General features: G+C 37.1%; 1 non-coding gene across 1 annotated transcript; it reads left to right on the top strand.

Moving 5' to 3' along the window:
* The first annotated feature begins 5,493 nt into the window (after positions 1–5,493).
* Positions 5,494–5,599, top strand: LOC129671976 (U6 spliceosomal RNA). The gene has a single exon (XR_008719444.1). It is a non-coding gene; the product is annotated as a U6 spliceosomal RNA (small nuclear RNA).
* The last annotated feature ends 47 nt before the right edge of the window (positions 5,600–5,646 follow it).

Below are 5,646 nucleotides of genomic sequence, written 5' to 3'. Positions count from 1 at the left end.
AATTTTTATTTTTATATTAATTATAGTTTATTCACTTTGTATCCCAGCTGTAGCCCCCTCTCTCATTCCCTCCCAATTCTACTCTTCCTCCCTCCCTCAACTCCTCCCATACCCCTCTCTAAGTCCACTGATTGAGGAGGTCCTCCATCCCTTCCATCTGACCCTAGTTTATCAGGTCTTATTAGGACTGGCTGCATTGTCTTTCTCTGTGGCCTGGCAAGGCTGCTCCCCCCTGGGGGGAGGATCAAAGAGCCCACCACTGAGTTCATGTCAGAGACAGTCCCTGTTCCTCTTACTAGGGAAGCCCACTTGGATACTGAGCTGTCATAGTCTACATCTGAGCAGGGGTTCTAGGTTATATACATGATTGGTCCTTGGTTGGAATTCAGAAACACTTAAAAAATGTTCATTGTCCTTAGTCATCAGGAAAATGCAAATCAAAACCACTCTGATAACTAACCTGAGCCCATGGAAGCTATAGAGACTGAACCACCAACAAAGAGCATACATGAACTATTCCTAGGCCCACTGCACATATGCAGCAGGTGAGCAGCTTGATGTTTACTTGGGTCCCCAGTAAACGGAGCGGGTACCTTTTTTACTCCAATGCCTGCCTTTAGATCCTGTTTCCCCTATTTGGCTGCCTTGTCTGGTCTCTGTGGGAGAAAATATGACTAGTCCTATGGGAACTGAATGTGCCAGAGTGGGTTGGTACCTATGAGGAAAAGAAGAAGGAAAAGTGGAGGTAGGGATGTGTGTGGTGGGGACTGGGAGTAGAAAAGTGGGTGCTGCAACTGGGATGTAAAGTGAATAAATAAATTAATGAATGAAGAAAAATGTAGAGAAAGTAGAAAAAAAACATAGTTGAGGAAATTAAAATAAGTTCAATAAGCAGAAAGCAGTTCCAAACTTTACAACTATCATATTTTAGTTGATGCCTTGTAAAAATCACATGCCCAGGTATTTTGTACAACATTAACTTTGGTATTTCTGTGAGGACATTTTAGAGTGAGCTGTTTATATAATTTGGTGGATGGAGCAAAGCTGCTTGCCTTCTGTAGTATCATTGAACTCACAGAAACATCTGAGAGCTTGATTGAAAGAAAACTGTGAGACCTCTCATAAGGGAAGTCATTCATTAACATCTTTCTTTGAAGTGAGGTGTTGGCCTTTTCCTGTTTCTCCAGGTGCCACTGACACATATATTTGTTTCATGGGTCTACAGGCTACTGAATTATACTGTCAGCTTTCCAAATTCTTAGTCTGTAAGACTGAGTCATTAAGACTTGAAATGACTGCATCCTATCACCCCTTTGTCTTCCAACTGCCAGTTCATTCTGAAGACCTTGGGATTTATTAGGCTGCGGTGAACTCTTGAGTCAAATTCTAGTGATCTACCTCTATCTTTACATACTTGTCTCTGAATCATATGAATTAAGTCTTCCTAATGTAGCTGAAAATTTAAATGTTTCTGAGAATTTTCTGCATGCATGTTGTATTTACATAATTTCTCCCCTCTTCATTTTCTAACTTTCTCATGTCCCCTTACTCTCCCTGCTCCAGATGTCTTTAACTGTTCTTAGATTACTACATTTAGTTTTTTAGTTTTTGATTTTTGTGGTGTGTGTCTGTGTATGTGTGTGTGTGTGTGTGTGTGTGTGTGTGTGTGTTTAGTATTGATCACTTTGGTATTGGCTAACAGGGTCTTATTTCTTGAGAAAACTGCTTCTTTCTGATTTAGCATATATTAAATGCCTGTAGCTGCTCTTCTTCTAGGGGTGAGGCTGAGTGATAGTTGCCTCATTCATGTTGAAATGTCAGCTGTGGTTTCCATTGTGAGGTCTTGATTAGGCTACCATACAATTAAGATTTGGAAGAAACACCTCCTTTCATATGTAGATGATGCTGTATATGACAGCCACTCTGGTTCTCTGTCTCTTGTGATCTTTCTTCCCACACTTCCCTCAAGTTCCTGGAACTTTAGGTATAGGGCTTTTGTTTTAGATGGGTCATCTTTGACTTAGCACCCCACAGTCTCTTGATCTCTATCTTTTGACCTGTTCTGGAATTGAGCTATACTTTTTTATTTAATATTTTACCATGGTATTAAGCTTATCAGTATGTAATAGAAGTCATATTTTGAAATTTTAAAATTTAGATGTTTTCTTGTATAGAATATGTAGTGCATGAAAATTCATGATAATGAGGAGTAGCAAGAATTGTAGTTAAAGTCGGCAAGGCCAAACAAACAAAACACACTTTGTACTTCATGACATGTGTTTCTTAAATACCATCGTCTTTTGCGTTTGCACCACATTGAGTCTAGAAAGTGCATTATCTGTCCTGCCCATGAGGTGTCTGAAAACTGAGATAGTTAACATTTGAGCTGCATAAGTTCTCAACATAGTAAATTAATATGAAATATAATATTATTCAGTGACACATGTATCTTTAGTTATTGATAACATAATTTATAATAGTTTTAGAAAATATATCTACATTGCAACATGAGGAATAAAAATAACTCCACTGCAAGATGAGGAATATCCGTATATGTGTATGAATATATATCATACTTGCATCTGCTTCTGTGACCAATATAAATATTAATGGTGCATATTGATGATGATCTTAAATATGGACTGTTTAAGTGCATAGATAAAAGATGTTATAGACAAATCTAAGATTGTTTTAGTAAAGTGGATATTGGAACAAGAAAAAATATCAATGATTAAGAGGAGCTTTGGATAATTATTGAGGAGTAAATTCTTCAAGGAGAAATAGCATTTCTTCACACACATCTAAAAATATAATATCAAGTGAGAAGTGAAATCTGACAGGACTGAAAAGAAAATGAGACAAACCCAGTCTTAGTGCTGAAAGCTTAAGAACTTCTATTTCAGCAATAGATCAAGCCAGCAGAATATCATTAAGGATATAGTTGGCATGAAAAGAAAGATCAATCAACTTAATTTAACTGACATATATATGAACCATTCCTATCAGAAAATGCAAGGCATAGTCTTTTCAGTCTCAGAATATTCACCAAGAAAGACCAAAGTAAAGAATGTAAAATAGCAAATTTCAAAGAATAGAGACCACGCATACTATATCCATAGTGGAGTTAACATAAAAATCAACAACTGAAACACGGCTGGAAAATTCCAAGTACTTTCTAATTATGTAATACAATATTACATAGTAGAATGGTCAGGGAAAAAAAACGTAAGAATAATTTCAATACTTTTAGGATATGCTGGTGTAATTTATTAGGAGATTACTTGTCTTCCTGGTTCAAAGCTTGGGGCCATAGTGTAAAAACACTGCACTCCAATGCTGGGCGAGCAAGAATAATTATTTTAGTGTGTTTACACAGATATGTTTCCTGTCTTCCTGTGGTCTCACACCCATGCACATGTGGGCAATACTAAATGAACTTGGAGGTTATCAACAACAAAAAGAAAAAGGAAGGAAATGGATGGTGTATTTACTCATATTACATTGCAAACATGTATGTAAAATTGAAAAACAAAACCTAAATAAAAACGAAATGTAAATTCTGAAATTTCACTTAAGAAGAAAATTATATTTTGAGAATGAAAAAATGGAAATAAGATGAAACTTACTACATTTTGTGAGCTACAGTAAAAGAAGCTTCTTGGGGAAATGTGTATTATTTGTTTATATGTTAGAAAATAAGTAAAATCAATACTTTAAACTTTTAACGTTTGGAAACTACAGAAAAAAATCATCCAATCCTAAATATAACAGAAAAGAATAAAAATATAGTGCCAACAAAATTCAACACTGAAATATAACAAAGAAATAAAGGAAAGGGAAGGATGCTATAGGAATGAGTTAGTGAAGATGATAAACTTAAAAAGAAGATAGTAAAGAAAAAAAACACTAGTAAGAATACATATATACTGAAAGAAATTCTTTGTGTTTGCATTAAAAATATGTATTAAAAAGAAAGAAGAGAGGTGTTTTAAATATTTCTTTGTTCGAAAGTTTGCTAATGTATATCAAAGTGACTATTTCATTGAAAATTATAAGCTACTCACACTGATATCAGGAGAAAAGAACAATCATTGAAAGTATGTTTTTGCTCATTTGAGAATTTCATGCAAATAGGCAATGCATTTTGATGAAAGCTACTGGTAAGTCCTCTAGCTCATATCCCATTAACATGATCGCATCCCAACTTCATGTCTTGATATTTTAAGTGAAAACTGAGTGCAATAAATGTTGTTCTAATGTGCATGGGAGCAGACCATCTCTTGGAGTATGGACAACCAATCCGGAACCATATTCTCACACTCCCTCAACTTCTCCCTGCCCCACTCTAAGTCCACTAATAGTGGAGGTCCTCCTCCCCTTCCATGTGACCCTAGCTTATCAGGTATCATCAGGACTGGATGCAATGTGCTCCTCTGTGGCCTAGCAAGGCTGATACTCCCTCGGGGGATCAGAGAGCCACCCACTGAGTTCACGTCAGAGACAGTCCCTGTTCCCCTTACTAGAGACTCCAACTTGGATACTTACCTGCCAGGAGCTACTTCTGAGCAGGGGTTCTAGGTTATATCCATGTATGGTCCTTGGTTGGAGAACCAGTCTCAGAAAAGACCCCTGTGCCCAGATATATTTGGTCCTTGTGGAGCTCCTGTCCTCTCCAGGTCTTAATAACTCCCCTTCTTTCATATGATTCCCTGCACTCTGCCCAAGGTTTGGTTATGGGTTTCAGCATCTGCTTTGATATACTACTAGGCAGAATCTTTCAGAAGCCCTCTATGGTAGACTCCTGTCCTGTTTCTTGTTTTCTCCTACTTCCAATATCTATCCCATTTGTCTTTCTGAGTGAAGATTGATTGTCTTTCCCCGGGTCCTCCTTCTTGTTTAGCTTCTTTAGGCATACAGATTTCAGTATGTTAAGCCTATTTTATAGGTCTAGTATCCACTTATAAGTGAGGATATAGCATGTGTGTCTTTCTGTTTCTGGGATACCTCAGTCAAGATTGTCTTTTCTAGATCCCACCATTTGCCTGAAAATTTCATGATTTCCTTGTTTTTAATTGCTGAGTAGTATATCATTGTGTAAATGTATCACAATTTCTGTATCCATTCCTATCTTGAGGAAGATCTGGGTTGTTTGTAGGTTCTGGCTATTACAAATAAAGCTGCTATAAACATGGTTGAACATATGTCCTTCTTCTGTATTTAAGCATATTTTGGATATATGCCTATGAGTGGTATAGATGGTTCTTGAAAAAGCAGTATTCCTAATTGTCTCAGAAAGCATCAGATTCATTTCCAGAGTGTTAGTACAAGTTTACATTCCCACTAGCAATGGAGGAGGGTTCCCCTTTCTCCACATCCTCTCCAGCATGTGTTGTCACTGAGTGAGGTATCCCAGAAGCAGAAAGACACACATGGTATAAACTCACATACAAGTGGATATTAGACATAAAATGTAGGATAAACATGTGTACACCTGTGCTCGCTTCGGCAGCACATATACTAAAATTGGAACAATACAGAGAAGATTAGCATGGCCCCTGCGCAAGGATGACACGCAAATTCAGAAGCGTTCCATATTTTTAAACAGTCCAGAAAACAGAAAGAGAGGATCATAGCCCAAACTACAAT

This window comes from Psammomys obesus, unplaced genomic scaffold (genome assembly GCF_907164565.1).
Source record: "Psammomys obesus unplaced genomic scaffold, mPsaObe1.curated_primary_1811, whole genome shotgun sequence".
NCBI lineage: Eukaryota > Metazoa > Chordata > Mammalia > Rodentia > Muridae > Psammomys > Psammomys obesus.
The sequence above is the reverse complement of the archived record's forward strand: the minus strand, read 5'-3'. Positions and strand labels throughout refer to the sequence as shown.